This window comes from Gossypium hirsutum, chromosome A10, assembly GCF_007990345.1.
Source record: "Gossypium hirsutum isolate 1008001.06 chromosome A10, Gossypium_hirsutum_v2.1, whole genome shotgun sequence".
In the NCBI taxonomy this organism is placed as follows: domain Eukaryota; kingdom Viridiplantae; phylum Streptophyta; class Magnoliopsida; order Malvales; family Malvaceae; genus Gossypium; species Gossypium hirsutum.
Genome location: NC_053433.1, coordinates 19,709,807 through 19,731,026, shown reverse-complemented (window position 1 = coordinate 19,731,026; position 21,220 = coordinate 19,709,807). Strand labels below are relative to the sequence as shown.

Genomic DNA, 21,220 nt, shown 5'->3' with positions numbered 1-21,220 from the left:
GATTGAAGACCATGATTTGATAAGTCCGGTCAAATTTGGTCTTTCTAAATCTTTGCTCGATTCCCGTCACATAGCAATGAGTAAAGAGGGGCAGCTATAATAGCCCAAATTTGACCGGGCCTTAAAACCAAAAAAAAACTTAAAATAAATAAATAAATGTTTATTTATTTAAACAGTCCATATACAGAGCCCAAAAATTAAAACCCAAACTAAACCCACGCTTAAACTTGTTATACAATTAGCCCAGGACTAAAGCGGCCCAACTGGCCCAGCCTGTTACACCAAGGCAGGAAACCCTAGGGTTTCTGCCTTTCTTCTTTCTCTCCTCGAGCCGCCACTGCTTCTGGAAGATTTGGGGAGCATCTGCCATCAATGTTCTGTCTCAGGCCATCAATGCATTGTCACAGGCCTTTCAATGCACCACGACCCTTCAACTCAGCCACCGATCACGCCTCCACCAGGGGGCCAAAATTTCAGCACCGTGTTAGGGCCACTTCCACCGATCGTGCCGAATCATCATCAGCACGAGTCCACGCCAGCAACCACCGTAATTTTCGCGGTCACCTGCAGGAAAAGGAAAGAAAATCACAACAGACATGCGAAGCGAATACGGAAAGAAATCAGAGATTTCTTTCCAAAACTTGTAGTGGTTTATCGAGGCTATAAAGCCTTCTTCTCAATCTGTAAAGGACTTACGATACACACATACAGGGAGAAAAACACCACAAAGATATTGTACACCAAATATTTTTGCAATAATATATCAGAAAGATTTCACGAGAAACGAAGGTGATCTATTGTTCTCTTTCTACTTTTTATTTTTATACTTTATTGTAAACAACCTGCATATAATACATTAAAAAAGAGGAGGAAGAAGTACCTCCTAGATTCGCTGAGAAAAGCAAAGCTTTTCGGACCCCGACCACCGTGTGTGGCGGAGTTGGTGACGGCGCGTGAGGCTGAGCACGTAGGTCCGATGAACGGAGCAGACCGGCCTAGGGCCAGAGCTGAGAGGGCTGGGAAGAATTTCAGAGGATCTCTCTCTTTTTTTTCTAAACTAGGTGCAAAATGATTTTAAAGCTTAACATTTGGCTTATATAGCCCTAACGAAACGGTGTCGTTTTGGTTTAACTCAATAAGCATAAAACGGCATCATATCAAGGCTTAGGATCCTCGTGTTGACCCGATTAACCGGGGAGGATCCGCGTGTTTTTGAAAAATGGGTTAATTTCATAATTGGTCCCCCCGTGTTTTTTTTAATTTTTATAATTTTACTTTATTATTTTTAATTTAACCCCAATACTTTAATTTTGATTCAATTTGGTCCTCACAGTAACTTTTAAATTGATTTGGAGAAACGGTGTCATTTGGGGATTAGGGCAAATTTCCCAGTGAGTCCCTTGGCTTTAGTCCGTGTTCCAATTTGGCCCAGTTTTCTTTATTTATTTATAATTAACCCTAAATTCCTTAATTAAATTTAATCTTAATCCCTATATACCTTTAATTTAATTTATTTTTTTTAAAAAAATTTATATATCTATAAACATTAGTTATGTGCATAATAATATATTATTTTATTTTTATTACTTACACTATATATATAAATTTTATTATGTGTCATATATTTTTATTATATTATTTATTTCACTATAATTTTTATATATTTGTTACATCATTATTATTATACATTATATTCTATTTGTTACATATTATATTTTACTATACATCATAATTTTTTTTATATATTATATTATATATTATGTTATATTTTTATATTATACAATTTATATTTTTATATTTTTATTTGTAAATTATGTTATACATTACATATTATACTATATTTCCTTACATTAGCTTTATTTTATCATAAAGTATACATCATTTTATTATTTATTGATTATATACATTTTTAAAGTTCTATAAATAAATGTAATATTAATACTTAGTACATTTTTATATATAGATATTATACCCTATAATATAACTTATATGTATATATCTTTTTTTAAAAAGGGATGGGGTTCTCTTTTATCGCTCTTATATTATTCAATATATTTCAAAATATCTTGTTTTCATTGGATTTATATTTTATACATTTTTATTTATTTATTTATCTTTAGTTTTTTTCTTATTCTGATATAGTAGGTTAAACTTCTACATATCATTTGTTTTCGTATAGTTGCATGAAATTAATTATTTATTGTGATTTGTATTATCATATATGTATACTGCGATTTCATATTTGTTGTATTCATTATGCACTTCATTATGTTTTGTATGTAGCAATAATATATGAACCTTTAGATTATTTATGATGATATATGCCCAAAGTGGTAATGTTTAATTTATGTCAAATTGTATATCACACATCACTTTTGAGATAATTATTTTGCATGTTTATATGTTTTGCTTATTCATTTTCAATATACGCTATGTGTATCTTTGTGGGTATGATGTTATGTAATTTTAAACATGTATATATCTAGTGTATGATCTTTGCATTATTGCCGTTGTATTGTTTAAATGCATGTTTTATTTGCTTATTATTGCAATATTCTATTTTATATGATTCTTCATACATCAATAAAAATGAGATTCCAAAATTTTCAAATAAAAAGGCAATGCTTGGTATTTGGAAACTTCGAGAAAGGTAGTGCCCTAACTTACTGGGTTGCAACTTTTCTCGTTGAGTTCGAATAGTCAAGCACCCTTCTAGGTTTTAAGGTTTTCAAAATACGAGTAACTGTCTTGAAATTTCAAAGCGTTGTGTCCTAACTTACTGGATATGGCATTTTGTCGTTGTAAGATAGGGATTTTCAAAAGGGGCTAGCTTAGCTTCGAATGTCTTAAAAATATTGCATCCTAACTTACTGGATGTGATATTTTGATTCATTTGATACAAGTGAACTCTAATCAAAATATTCTAAAGGAGATTGCATCTTAAAACTTTTAAATTTACGACATTAAAGACATTTTGATAATCAATTAGGTACCAATTTTTGGGCGTTACGAGGGTGCTAACCCTTCCTTGTACGTAACCGGCTCCCGAACCCGTTTTTTCATTTCGTAGACCAAAACTAATGATTTTTAAAAAAAATATTTTAAAAGGTGATCCAATCACACCTAAAAAGATTGGTGGCGACTCCTGTTTTCATTTTTCAAAGTCGAACCCCGTTTTATTTCAAACTCGATTTAAAAATAGTTTCGACATATAGGACTTGATTTTGAGTTGGGTTAAATGACCTATAATAGATTGTGAATGTGTTAAAGTGTTGGTGTAGAAGGATGACAAAATGGGGTGAGAAATATGGCTTGAAAAATAGCCTATTTTCATCCATACGGGCAGAGACACAGGTGTGTGACACAAGGCTTAGCACACGGGCGTGTGAGCCACACGGCCTGACCACATGGACGTGTCACCCTTGCACCTAGGAAAAATTTTGAGATTTTGCGAAAAATTCTCTGAGTACCCAGTTTAGTCCCGACTTGTTTCTAATACATGTTTTGGACCTCGAGGGTTCATATAAGGGACTTTATGTTTGACTTCTGACATGAATATTGTATAAAATGAAATATCTGTTTACTTGATCTGTATATTCTGGTAATGCTTCATAACCATATTTCGGCGACTGATACAGGTTAGGGGTGTTACAGTCTTGACGAGCCCTGCAATTTTTGCAATAAATAGAATTGCTAAACCAACATTTGGACACTTTCCCACTTACCATTTCAAGCATTAAAAGTCTAAACTGAATTTGAACAAGTCAGAATACATTCATACATCAATTAGGAAATGTTCACATGCACCATAACCTATCATAGCAAAATTTGACGTACTAAATAACCTTCATGCTAGCAGCCATACTTTTACTTCAAGAAATCATTAGTGAACATAACAAATCATCATCTCAAGGTTTTCTAAGGATTTTAAATGTCCATTTGGAATCATTTGGTCACTTTAAACATGCTCAAATTATCAGAATATTGTTTCAATCCTATTACCACTTTTTAACCAATTTACATGCCATATTATTACATATTCATAAAGAAAATATAGCATCCATTATCAATTCATTGTCAAGCATCAAAATATCCACAATCATAGTCCAAAAATAATATCATTTGAACAAGTCAGAATACATTCATACATCAATTAGGAAATGTTCACATGCACCATAACCTATCATAGCAAAATTTGACGTACTAAATAACCTTCATGCTAGCAGCCATACTTTTACTTCAAGAAATCATTAGTGAACATAACAAATCATCATCTCAAGGTTTTCTAAGGATTTTAAATGTCCATTTGGAATCATTTGGTCACTTTAAACATGCTCAAATTATCAGAATATTGTTTCAATCCTATTACCACTTTTTAACCAATTTACATGCCATATTATTACATATTCATAAAGAAAATATAGCATCCATTATCAATTCATTGTCAAGCATCAAAATATCCACAATCATAGTCCAAAAATAATATCATTAGTCCATGAGTCTAGTCATAAAATAATAATAACAATAACCTACATTGTCTTTATTCAAAGTGTCCAAAACCACAAAAACACCTACTCGAAGTTTATGTCTTGGATAGATTACAACACTTGCCCACTCTTCACTCCTTGGATGCACTACTAGCCTACAAGTTTTAGGAAAAAAGTGTGAGATTTTTCAAGCTCAATGAATGTTCAGAAGTACAACTAAGCACACACAATAGCATAAATTAAACAAGAACATACTAAGGCACATTCACAACCTCGTTTTCATCAAGCTAAAAATATGTTTTCATGCTTCATTATCTCACAAGTTTAGCATATTCTCTTACATGTATTCACACACAACTTAATTTATATATGATTCACATAATGCTAATTTCATATCTTGGGATTATGAAACATATAAGTGGACTCAATAACAACACATTGGATAAAAGGATCTCTATCACACCAATGACTCAAAGAGTCTAATATATCCCCAAAGTGCAGCATTAAGCTAAACACTCTCCAACACACCGACATGTCCCGATGAATGGAGCTTAGCTTGACATTCCCTTATCTCTCCAACTTGTCTCGTGGCCTCAATACCCAAAATAAAAAACACAAAGTTAAGTACTCATAATCCTATGGCATGCCAACTATATCCAATGGTTTTAAGACGTCTAAAGGTCAAAATATTCATAATTACACATATTTATTTACTATTTTAATGCACATAACCTCTGTTCATATTCATCAATTCACATTACAACATCATATACAATACATGCTTATCAGATAAACGTTTAATTACACTATAAGTTCCACAATAGTTCTCATTGAGTTATCATATATCACACCTCATATGTGTGCATTAAAAACCAGTAAACCACATATCACATTCATGTATTTTACCATATTACCTATTGTATTAGCATCATATAACACAACTCATCTTACTTAGGCATTGTCGCGTGTGAAATGATATGTGATTTGTGCAAATATACACATCAGTTCAAGTAATAAAATGATGAGTGAGTATCATTCCCACGAGGATCGAATTGAGGCACAAAATTGGTCAAGTTATTGTAATACGATTAACGTTATGGCAAGACTATTGAATAAGATGCTATGGTAAACTAAGGTAAACATGCAGTGATAATTCAAATGAATGATGATGTATGCGATAAATAGAATTTATGAATAATTAGAAATGTTATAGCAAAAGTGAGAGCAGAAATGTAATGGTAATAATGAGAGTGTTTATTTGAATAAAATGTAAACAAAAAAATAATAAACAACTAAATATGCTATGGCAAAGTTACTACGAAAAAGAATAAGAATAGAGTGATGTTGATTCGAAAGGTCGGGATTACCCAAAATTGACCTTTACTATCAATAATGCCTTGGCAAAATCGTATCTACTTTACTGCACAGAAGAGTTCTAAAATGGCCTGCCTCTCGCGAGAGCAAAACCTCAAGTTACCTTGCCCGTATCTAAAGGCTTTTTAGATATCTTGCATGGGTTCCTTCTCTATGATTGTAACTCTATGTCTAGAGTCGAATACAAGTGCCTATCAAATACTTGCTCATTTCATTTAATTTTAATCCAACCAACCCAACCCTTTTGGAATTAAAATCAGTTTATAAGTATGCAAATAGTCTTCAATGTCTAGAGATCGTTTGCAATTTAATTAAGAAATAAGAACAATCAAATGAAACATTAAAGTAAATTAGATATATCCTGCATCCATAAAAATAGTTTAAGGTTTTATCAAAAGTAATCCCAACCCTATGAGATTTAGCTCATGGGCTGGGAAATAAAATTCCAAACCAAAATATTATCCGACATTGTGTTCAACTACTTCAATTCAATCTTTCGAAGGAACACTAATAGAAATAACGGAAGAACTTCGTGAAACAACTTTCGTTTGCCCAGTCCACACTTTGGCAACATAGCGCCTTGTGATGGCTAAGAAGGACTGCCTTCGACTTCCTTTCCTTTGTGCAGTCGAACCCTTATTCACACCTAAGTATCTTTCCCATTTTTTTCGCCATTTGTGAGGTCCCCTTCATCGAATTCTATAGATAGATTAGGCTAGGGTTGGCTAACAGCTTGTGATTATCTTCTCTTCTTTTAGGAGGATTTATCTTGTACAAGTTTGAATTTGAACTGGGACTGTTGCGAGGAAAATGTTGACTTGGTCTTCTCAGTATTTCCATAGCATCCGTGCTGGTAAAATATCTTCACTTGTGCCTTGAGAAAACTTCACTCCTTTATTTCGTCGTTCTAAAACCTATTCCAGCCATACCAACACACAAAAAACTCCATCACAAGCAATTAAAGTACCTAATTCCAACACAGTCCAAGTCCTAATGCAATATTAAAAATGCTAACTAAAATATCCTAAAAATGCAAAAAAAAATGTACTTAAGTACAAGCCATGAGCTAGGTCTAACGGCATGAAATGTAATTCTTTTCAAGAGTTATTAGGCATGATTTCACATCCAATGCAAAAAGTATAGGAAAGGCTTACTCTTGAAACTTAGCATAGGGGTTTAAGCTAATCCTAAGCTATTGATTAACAATACGGATCGTGCGTACCAGCAACGACTCTAGAATAATCATCGGTCACACTTTCGCTTGCTAACCAAAAGCTTAAACAAGCTTTACCTTGCCTTTCGCCTTGCTCGTAGAGGGATCCAATGGTTTCAAAACTTTACAAACATAATACACACAATATGTACAAATCATTAGTAGCCACAACCACATCAAAAATCAAACAAAACACAATTTTACCTAGTGTATCTTTGAACCAAAAATTTCAACTATTTTATTCTAAACTCAGATTTCTTTATATGAACTTGTTCCTTTTACTTAAAATCAATTCTAAACATCTAATCATTCACTTCAGAATAGATCTCAACCCTTAAAACACCTAGAATTTCAGATTTTAGTTTCTAGAAAATTTTGACGTTCATAACTACTTTGGACGAAACATCATTCAATCTTTCAAAAGTTTATAAATCTTCTAATCGCATCAAAACAAGCCTACAAACAATTAAAAACAATAGTTTAGTTTGAAAACCTGAATTTCACCATTATCGATCTCAATTTCTCAATTTCGACTAAAACATGAAATTCTTATTGCAACAAATCAAAACTTGATTTAAAAGGCTAGAATATATCAAAAATTAATAAAGAAATAGAACATTACGTGGATCAAGAAGAAAAAAATGGGAGATTGAATTTTTGAATATTCATTCGAAAATCAAATAAGGAAATCAATAATGTTTTTTATGGTTTTCTTAAAAATCGGGAGAGGTTTTTGGTGTTTGAGAGAAAAAAATCAATTGAAGAATTTGCTTGAAAGAAATTAGAGAGTTTTGGTTCTTGTTAAATTTGTCAAATGTTGGGAATGGGAGAGGAAATACGTGTGTGGAATTGTAGAGTTTTGGGGGGGGAATAGGCCGATTTAAAAAATTTGGTATAATTGCTTTGGGGCTATCCCCAATTTAGCCCCTTTTTCAAATCAGCCCCCTTTCCAAATTAAAAGCCTTTTTCTCATTTCTTTCTAAAATTGATTTTATTTTTGAAAGTCCAATATTCACCATTACTAAATTTTAAATTCCCAAACCTAATTTTAGCTCTAATTTCCATAAACTAATCCCGAGCCCAAATGGACAAAACTCGATTCACTAACCTGAAACTACTAAGCCAAATTTTGGGATGTGACATTTACCATATATCGTAGCATGTTATGTTACTTATTCAGTAAAGTTGGACTTACCAACATTACCAAAAGCTTAAAAAAATTTGTGTAAGATTAAAGAGACATGATAATACTAGCTTTGTACCACAATAATTTATCCTTATTCCTAGACAAAGGAAAGCGTAGAAGATGTAGTAATATACCAAATCATGATATTCCATTTGTCTTCTATGATTCTGATATTTGACCCAGTCTTGTTGTTGCTGCAATTTGTTAGAAAGATCCTCAACCACATTGGAGTAGTCAGCACTCTTTTCTATTAGTTTGGAAGATAAACTGATTTTTTTCATGTTGAATAAGCTCTAGTGTCTAGGCAAGTATAGTTGAATCATAGTCTCGAGAGGCTATTTTTCTTTTTTCTCAATTATCAACGAACATAATTAGCCCTTTCTTGTCAGCATCTTCTCAATAAACTCAAATCATTCAAGATTACAATACAAAACAAAAACAACAACCAGTAGACATATTAAGCATAAAGTTGCTTGAAGAGGATGGAATAAAAACATTTCACCAAGACGAAGCAGACCATATGATTAATCAAAAGTTTGAAATCACCATAATATGATTTTTTTAGCTAAATTAGTCAAAAAGGAAAATAACCTTTACCTCTATTAAAGTACAAAAATATATTAAACCAAACAATGAGTAAATGGCTCATACGACTAGAGCAACCTTAACCCAAAAATTAATCGAAATCTAGAGATTAAGATAGAAAGCAAAGAAAATGATAGACTTTAAAAGAAAAGCTAAGATTATAGCAATGTTAAGAGTATGATAAAAATAGATTAGAACAATCATGTAATTCAAGCTCAATGATTAGCTTAGAAACCAACAATTATCCAATTCTATGCACCACCTAAAAGTACTAATAGTATCTAATTACATACAATAATAAAGTGCAAAAAGTAATGTTCACAAATAAATTGCTCCATCACCAAAAACATTTCAGCTTTAGGGTAATCTTCCTATAGTCAGTCTTGATATACAAAAAGACAATATACAAAAAAAGATTTTTAATGGGGAAAAAAGCTACCATAAATTTTCAATCACTAAATTATGACTCAAAAGTTAAGCTGATTTTAAAACTCATATACAAACCCTTTGCATCTGTTATATTTCCTAGCTTTAACCAAATCTACTATATTATAATTGGTTATAAGATAACCCCACATTTATTTAACTCCATATACATGAAAAAGCTACAGTAAGAAAAAACAAAAGTGATAGTAAGACTTATCTGGGAAATGAAGTTAATAATAGGGTATGGAAATTTTTCAAAAAGAAGGAATCGCTTAATGCCCTCAAAAAAAGTCCCCGATTAAATAAGTCATTATTTTTTGGGGTGGATGAGGAAGAGTTCTAGTGCGATTTTCAATGGTTGATAGAGGAACGTAACGATTATTTTGGTGGTTTCCAGCAAAGAAGGGGTTTTCAAATGATGGTTGCATTTTATGGTGTGCTTTAGGCAGACTGATCTCAGGCTAGTGTTCGAAGGTTCAATTTGGTTACATGCAGAGGCTAATTGTAACATCTCGATTTTGGGCCTATTCGAAATAGTAGTTTCGAAACCACAATTCCAACATAGTAAAAATTCATTTTTATTATATTTTTATGGTCTACAATTTTATGGAATTGTTTTTTGAAAATTTCGTTCGAAAATTTCGACATTTGGGCACTCAATTTAGTTAAAAGGACTAAATTGTAAAAGTGAAAAACTTGATTTCTAGAAGATAGAGGTGTCCAATTGTTATGAAATTTTAAATTGGAGGTCCTTAAATGGTATTTAGACCATTGGTTAATTTTTTGGACAAAAATAGACATGAAATGGGTGAAATAGAATATTTTTAAGTTAGGGGCACTTCGGTCATTTAGCAATTAAATGAATTACAAAACAAAATTAAAAGCCAAATTTTATCCATCTTCAACCCCTTGGTCGAAACTTGCATGGAGAAACCATGTCTAGGGTTTTCAAGCTTCCAAGCTCGATTGTAAGTCCGTTCTAGCCCCGTTTTTAATGATTTTTTATGTTTTTAAAATCCTCGTAACAAGATCTATCTATTTCTACCATTTATTTGAGTTATTATGAAGGTCTAGGGTTTGACTCATGTTATAATTTTGTGTATTTTTATGTTTAATGGTAGATTATACATGTTTATGGTTGGAGAAACAACTTTTGCTAAGTGATTTTTGGTGAAAATGCCTAAAAGGACTAAATTGTAAAATCTATATAATATGTAATAAAAGTGTGTTTTAATGGAACTTGTGGGCAGTTATAGTTATAAAAAGAGCTCGATTATGTAACAGTCTAGTTTTGATCCTAGTCGGAACAATGGTTTCGGGACCACATATCCGCGTCAGAAAAATATTTAAATATTATTTTTCATTTTTATGATATGTGAATGAGCATGTGTGAAAGTCTCGTATGAAAATTTGAATGTTTGTGTGCTTAATTTTGAAAAAGGACCTAATCGCGTAAAATATAAAAGTTGCCTACTATTTGTTAAAAGTGCCTATTTGATTTGGCTTCTTATTTGAGGGGTCCTTATATAGTTAATATGCCATTTGCATGGTTAATGGAAACTAATGGCCTTGTGTTTGTTGATTTATTAGTTTTATAACAAAGGGCAAAATGGTAAACTAATTATAAAATGAATTATAATTATAATAAGGTATGAAAATAAGTCATTATTCATGTTCTTCAACCGAAAATCACAAGAAAATAAAAAAAAAGACTACTTAGGGTTCGACCATTGAATTCCTTGATTAAGGTATGGTTTTAACTCAGTTTTTTGATAATTTTTACGTTTTTGTAATCGTTGCTTCATATACTATCAAGTCCATGCCTCAATTTTTTATTTTGATGATGATTTTGAAATGTTCCATGGATGAATTCATGAGCTTTATGTTTTTATATGATGAAATATGAAAGTTTGATGTTGGGTTTATATGTTTTGTCTTTGGATTTTTGATAATTTTGAGTAAAATGGGCTAAATTGTGAAATTTTTAAATTGAGGGACTAAAATGTGAAATAAATGAAATGTGTGGATTTGTATGAGCTATGAAAATTTGGCTAAGCTTGTGTACATGCAAATTATGTGTATTTTATGATTTTGTGAATTAGGGACTAAAGTGTCAAAATGTAAAATGTGAGGGCTAGTTTGCAAAATGCCTTAATTGTGTGTATTTTTTGAATGAATGTGTGATTGGATAAGTTAAATTTGAATTGATTTAGATCGAGAACTAAAGAATATGGAATTAGATCGGGGAAAGTCGAAAGTCGTCGAGTAACCGATTCCATCTATTTGAATCCCTACGAGGTAAGTCAATATACAATAAATGTGTTTGAATTGAGTTATTATTGTTCATATGATATCGAATTGTGTTTAATGAATATTCAAGCTCAATATGTGCTATTCGAGAAAGTATCGACAAAGTTCCGACGTTTGAAAAGCCTCGTACGAACCCTAGGAATAGTTAGGATGCATATGTCATGACATAGGATTTCGTTATGTGATTTCGTGTAAGACCATGTCTGGGACGTTGGCATCGACTTCTGTTTCACATGTAAGACCATGTTTGAGACATCAACATCGTATCTGATTTCGTGTAAGACCCTGTCTAAAACAGTGGCATCAATGTTTGATTACATGTAAGACCACATCTGGGAAGTTGGCATTGTATATGTTCTCTGAGCTATCCGCGTATCCTTACGTTTCCGAATGGTTCAACAGGTATTCCGAGAAAATGAATGAATAAGTGAATATATATACGATTCAGGTACGTTCGAATTGTGTACTATATTTGAAAATGAAAGGTAAGTATATGTGCAAATGATGATCTATGATCCAAGTATATGAATATGAGGTTTGTGTTGGTATTTGGCTCCAAAGTATAAGTAACTTGATGATGTTTATATGCTTTGATTGATAAGTTTTATTGTATATGGCTTACTAAGCTTTTGAAAGCTTACTTTTGTTTGTTTGCATTGTTTTATAAATATCGAAGCTACTGTGCACTCGGGGATCATCGAGGATCATCACCACACTATCGAACCTTATTTTGGTAATTTGAAAATGTATATATTAAAGAATGGCATGTATAGGCTAGAAGTTGTGGGATTATGTTTTGTGATGTATATATTTAACCATGTGATATGGCTAGTTTGTGTTTGAACTTATAGTTTGATAATGGTATACGATATGTGATGCTAATGTGAAATTGTGGTATGTTTTGGTTGGCCAAAAGAAATGGTCAATGTTAAGAAGTTTTGGTAAGTTTTGAGCATTTGATTGAATGATGTACTGATCATATGTTTAGGTATGATTTTAGTTTAAGTTTTGGTATGAATAGATTTATGAATTGAGATTTGAAATGATTGGTAATGTTATAGCATGAATTATGTATGGTTTGGTATAGATATTGGCTAAAATGGTTGTGCATATATGCTTGGTTTGGTGCTTTCTGGTTGACCCAAATTGGGGTGGAAAATTGGCTATTCAAATGGCCTATTTTTGTCCACACGGGCAGAGACACAGGCGTGTGTCTTAGCCGTGTGTGACACACGGTCATGTTACACGGCCGTGTATCCCCTAGGGTACCCTACGAATTAAAGTCAGTGTACCCTCAAGTTTTGACACGGCCTAGACACACGAGTGTGTCTACTGCTCGTGTATGGCACATGGGCTGGCACACAGGTGTGTGGTTGGCCGTGTGGCCAAGTCAGTAGCCTCCTTAATTTTCAAACGGCCTGGAATACGAGCGTGTCTTGTGGCCATCTGGATAAGTCAGTATGTATGCCTGGTTCTGCCACGGCTTAGACACACAGGCGTGTCTAAGGCTGTGTGAGGCACACGGCCTGTTCACACGGGCGTGTGACCTTTTAAAAGTTGAAAATTTTCTAAGTTTTCGAAATTTTTTTATGTTTTCAAATTGGTCCCGAATGCATGAGTTAGGCTTTGTATGCTCGATTTAAGTTCTTATTGAATGTGAATGAATGACATTTACTGTAATGATATGATTATTTGATAATATTGTTCTGAATGTTATTATAAGTCCGGTAATGCCTCTTAACCTATTTCGGTGACAATTACGGGTTAGGGGCATTACAGGCTAGGCTTAAAGTACAAATAAATTGAATGAAAATCATTTTACGAGGCTAGGGGAAAAAGTGTAAATATGACAAAGTTTAAGGACAAAAACATAATTTTTCCATAATATGATTTTTGGGTCACAATGAATAATGTGACTAATAAGTGAGCTAAATGTGATGTTATATATCAAAGAAAACGAGGTTCGGACCTAGAACGGGGAAAACGAGTAATTGACGGTTAGGTCCCTCTTTGCTATTTTTGGTGTCGAGGTAAGTTCATGTGTAAATAATGCAATGTTGAATCATGTTTTAATCTTTTATTAATGTATCAGTTTCTATGTTTAATTGTTATGATGAGTGTATGAACAACGTTATGGTTTATGAGAATGACATTGTGAACAAGTCTGACAAAGATGTGACATCGAGAAAATCTCGTTTGAACCTTAGGAATAATTTAGGATACAATATGACATGTCACTAGGAAGTATGTGATTATGAGCTCATGAGATTATGTATATATGTGACTATGTGAATCCGGGTGATAGTCATATACGTCCTACCGATGGCTGGGTAGCCCAGCATGTGTTGCGGGTACTTGTCAGCTTGTGTGAGCAACTCGTCTAGTTACGTCTTGATTGTCATCTTGTGTTAGCAGGCCCATGATTAGCTCGAGAGCGAGCAATGTGTGATATATGATATTAGGTAGCATTTGGCTACGTATGAAGAACTTTGTGCAAGCTTTCTGTGTATTCGATAGTATTCCAAGTTTTAACAGGTAAATTAGTGGGTTATTTGAAAAGTAAATCAATGATGAGAAAATATGAGAATGTGCTACGAGTTTGTACAGGTATGTACTTATAACTCATGAGTGAAGGACTCGATATACTATGAATATATGGTAAGAATGCATACGAGAAAGTTATGCTTAAGAAATATTGATAATCTTGTGACTAATGATCTATATTTATGATGAATGGATGTATGATAAGATTTAAAAATAATCATGTGTTGGGCTTATGAGCCTAATTAAGTTGTGATATAGTACGATGTACATACTTAAGTTGTGATTCAATGGATACGAAAAAGGAAAGACAAGCATAATCGTCGATTAAAGTCATTATGAAAACATAGAGAGAAGTGAGCTATAGATATGTGAAAGATTGTTAATTTATATGTTGAAATTATGATTATCATAAATGATGTGCATGTTGTTAAGGGAGTTGAAATAACTTGCACTACAAGAAAACAGACTTTTAACGGCATTTTTAGTGGCATTTGAATGAAAATGCCGCAAATATTATACATTAGCGGCGTTTGAAACAAAACGCTGCTAAAAACTGAGCAATAGTGGCGTTTTTATCCAAAACGCTGCTAAAAACTGAGTAATAGTGGCATTTTCATCCAAAACGCCGCAAAAAACTGAGAAATAGTGGCGTTTTATTCAAAACGCCGCAAAACGCCGCAAAAAACTGAGATATAGTGGCACTTTAGTTCCAAACGCCACAAAAGGTTGAGCTATAGTGGCGTTTTTGTAAAAACGCCGCTAATATTTATTATTTTAACTACTCTATTTTGTTATCCCCGAAATGCCTTAGTATTTTTCCAAAATTAGTTCCCCCTCCCCAAAACCAAACTTAATCAACTACTTTTTAATGCATCGATTTTTATTTTGAAGCTTATAAAATTGAATCCAACTTAAATATTAAAATTTTACGTCTCAAATTACAAATTCAACTTGAATTATAGTTTTTACAATCTCAAGTGAAACATATTAAATTAGGGACATAACTACGGGGTTGAAAGGATTTCAGCCCCCTTAAAATGAAATTTTTTTTATTTAAACCCTACCATACAAACTAAATCCTTGTAAGGGTCTAATTAAACCCTACATAAACATTAAAACTCTAAACCCTGAAAATAAATTATAAATGGAAAAAATATGGGGACTTATAATGTTCCAATAAGAAAATGATCATCAGATTGCATTTTCACTTACAATTGAATTTTTGCCCCTAAAGGCTAATCCCAAAACCTTAAACTACATTAAACCCTAAAATATTAAGCCTAACCCCTAAATCATAACCTATGACCACCTAACCCCTAAATCATAACCCATGATCTAAACTCTAAACCATTTAAACCCTAAACTCTAAAGCAATATTCTAAAACATTAAACTACCTTAAACCCTAAAATATAAAGCCTAACCCCTAAATCATAACCCATGACCTATAAACCTTTTAAACCTTAAAACTCCAAACTCTAAAAACTAAATGTTTAAACCTTTATACCCTAAATTATAAACCTTAAATTTGTAAACCCTAAAAATAAATTTCACAAAACAATAAAAGAGGAAAAAAGTGAAATGGCAAAATGATGCATTTCACAAATGGATGACTAATATATATCAAAATGTTAATTGATCTCCTTTTCAATTCAACATATATTTCATGTTTACTTTTAGATTTATGAAAAATATTATTTTGGAATTCATAATTATCTCTCTTAAATTATGGTTAGCATTCTAATTTAGTTCTTTTAAAACATTTTATTTGAGTTATCGAATAACAAGTGTCTTAACAATCATATTCTTTTGTCATTTTAGTTGTTAGCATTGGCCATTAAAATTTGCCTATCTAGATTAGGGTTTAACGTGAATCAAATTTTAATTAAGTTAAACAATAGTGGCGTTTTTATTAAAAATGCCACTAATATACATTAAAAAGATATTAGAACGTTACCGTTTAATGCTGCGTAATTAGTGGCGTTTTCCACAAAACGCCGTAAAATGTTATGCTTTAGCCGCGTTTTCATTCAAAACGCCACAAATGTGTATTACGAGTCCAAAAAATGATGCTGTATTACCTTGTTGTTAGTGGCGTTTTTCCAAACTGCCATAATAGGTTATATATTAGCAGCAAAACGACACCGTTCTATTTTTTTTTAGTGGCGCTTTGTACAAACGCCACAAAAATGTATTACGAGTTCAAGAAACGACACCGTTTATACTTGTTATTGGTGGCGCTTTGACAAAAATGCCGCAAATTTGTGTTATGTGTTTTCTAAATGACGTCGTTTTATTCTTTGTTTTTAGTGGCGCTTTATATAAAATGCTGCAATTTTGTATTAAGGTTTCAGTAGACGATGCCATTTTGGCAATATTATTAGTGGTGCTTGGTTCCAAACGCCGCAATAAGCTATACATTACCGGCGTTTTATCTGGAAATGCCACAAATATGAGTTAAATGTTTACAAAATGTTTGCGTTTTGTTCTTTGTTTTTAGTGGCGTTTTATTAGAAACGCCGCAAATTGATTCAGTTTTATACAAAAACGTAGTCGTTTTTTTCCATCCAATATATCCATAATGTTAAACCCGAAAGAACTTAGTTTTCCCCCACCCAAATTTCCCCAAATCCCTAACTTTTCCCCTAATCCCTAAATATTTCCCCAAATCAAAATCAAAATATCCTTCTGCCGTTGAAGACTCCGACTGCCATTGAAGACTCTGAGTGGACGACCTGCTGCATCGCCGTCTCCTCTACTGTGACCGTCACTTTCGCTCTTCTCTGCCACAACCAATCGGTAACTTTCAGTACTTGGTTTAAAATTTATCAGTCATATTTGCTTGTTTTGAGAGTGTTCATGACAGATGAGTAATTTGTTTTCCACTTCATGTTAAATCAGTTTATTTTATTTTATTTGGAAGGATGGGAACAGTGAGAATGAGGTGTTGAGGTCTTAGAGGAAACAAATTTTAAAGCAAATAAAGGTGAGATTCTTTAATTGTGGAGCCAAGAATTGCTCGACTGGGGATTAAGAATAAAAGGAGGGTTTGGAAGTGTAGGAACTTGGCAAAAAAAAAGAAGAAAAAAACTGGGTTTTCGTGTGATTGATAATGAAGAAGAAGTGATAAAGGAGCTGGCACAAATTAGAGGGAGAAGACTTAATATATTTTTTCAAGGTACTCTTCTTCTTCTTTTTTTTCTATTTTGATTGTTATTGTCTTTTACTTTGAATTGCAATAGCTTCTTAATGGAAAATCTTTTTGAAATATGAGAGGAGAACGACGCGGTTAACGCAACTCAAATCCATATCACATCTGAGTGGGGGAATACACTTATTATTAGGCCAATATACAGATTCAGTGGATTTTCTTTTTAAAGCTATTGAGATGAGTTATTTGTTATATTAATGTTTTGATTTTCTAGTTGTTGCAAGAGGGTTGTGTTTTGTAATGGTATCTTTACAAGGGTACTATGGGTTGTTTGGCTTTTGTTATTATCTGTTTTTGGTTGGTGCCATCATTGTTTTCTAGTTCTTCTAAGTGAATGAATTTATGATGATTGCCTTCGTTCATAAAATACTTAAAAAAAAAGGAAAAGAAAAGTAAAGGGTCATCAGGGTAAGATAGTCTTCGTAAAAGTAATCACAGTTATCATGGTAAGATATTCTTTGTATTTAAAATATTCATAGTGAGAATCGCTTTATCTAAATCCACTTTTATATGTGACACTTCTTTTTATATTAAAGAATCTCACCTTTATTTGCTTTAAAATTTGTTTCCTCTAAGACCTCAACACCTCATTCTCACCGTTCCTATCCTTTATTTTTAACCGTAGCTTCTATTTTTTTATCATTTTATTTGTTTATTCCCACCTGTTATTAGCAAATATAATTAATATTATACCAATCATTAAATGTTGTTTATTTTTAGAACTCATTTGATTATTTTGTCGACCAAAAACAGACTTTTGTTCTTCAAATGCAATGAGTAGGGAAGTCTCTCGACATTATTAGAGATCAATCCCAAGCATCTCCAAATAAACCCTCAAGAAAACATTTCCAATTCAATCAAGGTAAACATTGTCTTCCCTAACATTTATGTTTCTTTCAACATGTTTTTCCTTTTATGTTTTTAATGTTTATGATGAAAGATTCAACATCTCTAGAAACTGAATCATGCATTCACTTTTAACATGAGGTTTTAGAAAGTTTAAGACTTGATTCATCAAATTAGTTGAACCATGTAACTCTCATTAAAAAGTGGCATCCAAGGTTCTAATCCTAGTTCTTGTAACTTCATTGCGTTTGACAATGATGGCATGAACCTACCAAATCTGAAGGATTAAAGATCCAATTGATGAGGGTTGGTACGTTGTACTCCGAAACACCCCTAGAGACTTGTTTGACATGGGGAATGGAAGTAGAGATGACATCGTTGAAAGATCAGAAACTTTGCCTTTTCCAGAACAAAACTTAAATGAAAATATCCCTACTACTAGTACACAATTTCAATGGGTTCGTCAGGATGTGGACGAAGATATTTACGATTTATGATGTAGTAAGATTTTATGATTTTTTATTTATATGTAATGTTATAATTTTAACATTGGTCATGTTATATAATTTAAGTATTTTATATTTACTATTGTTCTTATTTCTTACTAAAATTTTAACTATTTTATGTGTTGCAGGAAAAATGCCTAGAAGAAGATTAAGAGATCTTAGTATTGTATAGAATACTACAAATTCGGAAGAAGTAAGTACTGAACAGCAGACAGTTGTTGGATCTTCAAACGTGCTGGAGACACTTGACGAGTCTATGGAATTTCAAAGTAATGTTAAGTTTATTTTACAAATTGTACTAAATTTTATTACTGATTTATTTTTAAATTTCAATATAGTAATAATATATTATTTTTCAGCTGAAAATGGTGGGACGCGCAGAGGTTGAGGGCGTACGCTCTTAACAGATTTATATAACTTAAATTCTGTCGAGCGTGTCAAAGTAACTAGAAACAGCCATGGTTAGCCTGTTGGACAAGAAGCTCGACTTTTAGCAGGCTATTTGGGCATTATAGCATGAAATGCCAATATGTTGCCCATCAACTACGAATCATGGCATAGCATGCCTGATAGCAATAAAAATCAAGCTCTCTCTAATATTAAGGTAACAAAACGTTAATGTAATTTATAATACTTTGGTTTAGGTTTCATTTATATTTACTTCCTAAACTTGTGTTTTTTAGGAGAGATTTGCTTTAGAGGTCTCTGATGCCTATATCAAGAAGGCATTGGGTAAAAAATGGAGAGACCATAAAAGCATTTTGAAAAAAAGAATATTTTAAAAAACCCATAAGCCTCGAAGAAAAATTACAAAATGTCCCACCGGGAATGCTGAGGTACCAATGGGAAGATGCGGTTCGATTTTGGAATTCGAAGAAAGGTGAGGTATTATGTATTTGCAAACTCTTATAAATTTTTCGGTTTATAGTATTTATTATATACATAATAATAATTTCATTATGTAGGACCGTGAGCGAGTTGGAACAAGCAGCAGGCAAAAACAAAAATTTACGCACACCGCAGGGTCGAGAAGTTTTACTTGTGTAGCTCAAGCTGCGGTACTATGGATTTATTAATTCTATCAAGTATTAATGACTTTTTACTATTAAATAATATTTTTACTACTATATTGTAGGAAGCCTCGTCTGGTCAAAAAGTAGGATGCCTTCAGCTTTTTGACATTACGCATAGGAAAAAATATGGAACTCCGATGACATCTGAGGCTGCAGAAATTATGGTATATTTACTTAATAAAATTTGATTCATTATAAATATTTAAATATTTAATTATAATGTTTTAATTCGTCGTTTTTATTAGTTTAATTTAAATAATGTTATGTTGTATTCCTTTTTATTGTATATTTCGTTTCTAACTTTTTGACTGATTTATTAGGAGAAACTAAAAGATAAGAAGGCAGAGTATGAAGCGACTGCTTCGACTGATAGTTCTGTTAATTTTGAGGATATTGATAACAGAATTGTTAATGAAGTTTTGGGTCCTGAAAGGTATGGTCGGGTTAGATTTCAAGGATCTGGTGTTAACCCGACCCAATATTTTGGATCCACCTCGCACCAATACATGCCTTCCGGGAGTCAAAGTCAAGCTGAAGTTCAGAGGCTAAAAGATCAGATAGTTCAGATACAAGCTAGCACAGATAAGCAAATTTCTCAACTTAGAACGGAGGCAGCAGCGAGGGAGGCGGAGGCAACAGCGAGGGAGGCAGAGCAGAACAGAAAATACAATGAACTCCAGCTACAGCTTCAGTCTATGATGACTATGTTCCAACAATTTCAAAATCCGCCATCTTAGATGTAACACCCCGAACCCGAAACCGACACCGGAGTCGAACACGAGGTGTTAACTGGCTTTAACCCCTTACAAAATTTATTTTCCAGACACTGCCCAATCTGTGCACTAGTCATTTTAAAAATCATATCTTGAGTTTCGTAACTCGAAAATCAGTTTCGTAATTTTTCCCAGAAACTAGACTCATGTGCCCATCTATGTATTTTTTTCTAGAATTTTTGGTTGGGCCAATTAGTACAGTTTATTAGTCAAAGTCCCCCAATTTGCAGGGGTCGACTACACTGACCTTTGCCCATTACGACTTGAATATCTCCCTGAACGGGGCTTCAATACTGATGCCGTTTGTTTCTATGAAAACTAGACTCAGAGGGGAATCTGTACATATATGGTACGACCCCTAATTATCTCTGGTTAATTTATAATGAATTTCCAAAGTCGGAGCAGGGAATCCAGAAACCGTTCTGGCCCTGTCCCACAAAAATCTGATTATCTCTTAATATACTGCCCATATGATCTTTTCGTTACTTCCTCATGGAAGCAGACTCATCAAGCTTCGATTACATAATTTATTCATCAATTAATTCCACTCCTACTATTTTTAGTGATTTTTCAATCTCATGACACTGCTGCTGCCAGCATCTGTTACGAAAGTAACTAGGTCCATTTCATGCCTACCCTTGATCCAACTCAATCGAACATTCGTGCCATTTTCGCATGGCTTAAAGTT

General features: G+C 32.9%; 1 long non-coding RNA gene across 1 annotated transcript; it reads left to right on the top strand.

The window, feature by feature from the left end:
* The first annotated feature begins 19,375 nt into the window (after positions 1 to 19,375).
* On the top strand, positions 19,376 to 19,681 carry LOC107896143 (uncharacterized). The gene is made up of 2 exons (XR_001683614.2): positions 19,376 to 19,571; positions 19,652 to 19,681. It is a non-coding gene; the product is annotated as an uncharacterized lncRNA (long non-coding RNA).
* The last annotated feature ends 1,539 nt before the right edge of the window (positions 19,682 to 21,220 follow it).